Source organism: Argentina silus (genome assembly GCF_951799395.1).
Source record: "Argentina silus genome assembly, chromosome: 10".
NCBI lineage: Eukaryota > Metazoa > Chordata > Actinopteri > Argentiniformes > Argentinidae > Argentina > Argentina silus.
This window is the reverse complement of record NC_139664.1, coordinates 2,000,123-2,001,840: the sequence shown is the minus strand read 5'-3', so window position 1 is coordinate 2,001,840 and position 1,718 is coordinate 2,000,123.

The following is a 1,718-nucleotide window of genomic DNA, read 5'->3' as shown; positions in this document are numbered from 1 at the left end:
GCAGATAACCTTGGAAGGGGGCAGGCAACGCAGGGTTCAGTACACAGGCAGGCAGTTCAGAAAGGCAGGCAGAGACTCTGATCAGGGGTTAGGGTTAGGGTTAGGGTTAGGGTTAGTTCAGAAAGGCAGGCAGAGACTCTGATCAGGGGTTAGGGTTAGGGTTAGGGTTAGTTCAGAAAGGCAGGCAGAGACTCTGATCACTCTGGTCGGCAAAAAGGCAAAGTTAGAAACACACTCAGAGATCAGAAACCAGGAATACTTCTCACTAGGAAATGCTGGGACGTAAGACACCAAGGTACAGAGAGGAACCGGCACAGAGACAGAAGAACACACAGACTAAACCCACAGGGAAGGATGAGGAGGAACAGGTTCAGCCAATCAGGGCGGGGTAGACGATCACATAGGTGGGAAACACACGAGGGCAGGAGGTGAAGTGTCTGAAACGAGAGACAAGGTGAGGAACACAAAGCACACAGGAAACAATAAAGGAAATAACATGAAACAAAGACAAACATAAACTAAGGAGCAGGACGAGACGTTACACTCCACTCCAGACAGTCCTTAGGCTGGAAACACAGAGAGAGACAGACTGTGTCTGAAACAGAGAAACAGGCTGTTTGAAACGGAGAGACAGGCTGTTTAAAACAGAGAGAGGTTTGTTACATAAAGCATTCAGGCCAAACCCTGTTGGGGAAAAGCTCTGGCTCATATGACAGCTACTCAGAGATTAAGAATAGCAACCCCCCCCCCCTCCAAACACACACAAGGTTTAGAGAGAGGAGGGAGGCTTTGGGGGCAGAAATGCACTGAAAGAATTTTCAACTACAATAAGCACCACGTCACTTACACAATGAGGCTGAGACACACACACACACACACACACACACACACACACACACACACACACACACACCCGTTGGCTGGCTCAGCATCTTAAGAGATACAGATTTCTTTTAGAGAGACTCCCAGCCTGACCCTGCAGAGGCTGGTGGAGGTCGAGAGAGGCTGGTGGGGGTCGAGAGGCTGGTGGATGAGAGCCTGGTGGAGGTCAAGAGAGGCTGGTGGAGGTAGAGAGGCTGGTGGAGGTCTATAGAGGCTGTTGGAGGTCGAGAGAGATGTGTGAGTGTGAGTGTGAGTGTGAGTGTGTGTGTGTGTGTGTGTGTGTGTGTGTGTGTGTCAGCCTCATTCAAGGATAAACAGTTTGATTATCCTGTTAGTTCAGCTCTGGGTTAGCAGTGGGGGGCCTGAACAAACACCTCCTTATATCCATCACCAGCATGCCGGAAGGGTGTGTGTGTGTGTGTGTGTGTGTGTGTGTATGTGTGTGTGTGTGTGTGTGTGTGTGTGTGTGTGTGTGTGTGTGTGGTGCTACTACAGTCTGGGTAGTTACAGTAGACTGCTCATCTGATCTCCTGGCAACACCTCCATCACATCAACCAAATCATACCCCACACACACACGCACACGCACACGCACACGCACACGCACACACACACACACACACACACACCAGTACCCTACATTACCTCCATACCAGTGTAGATGAGAGGTAGAGGCCAGAGGGGGTCCAGGAGAGAGGCAGCTCCACTACCACCATCTTTCTGACTGCACAGGGATGAGGGCTGATTCATGTGAGTGTGTGTGTGTGTGTGTGAGCGTGTGTGTGTGTGAAGTGCAGAGCCTCTAATTGAAAAGGTCCACATCTCTCCCTGATCCTG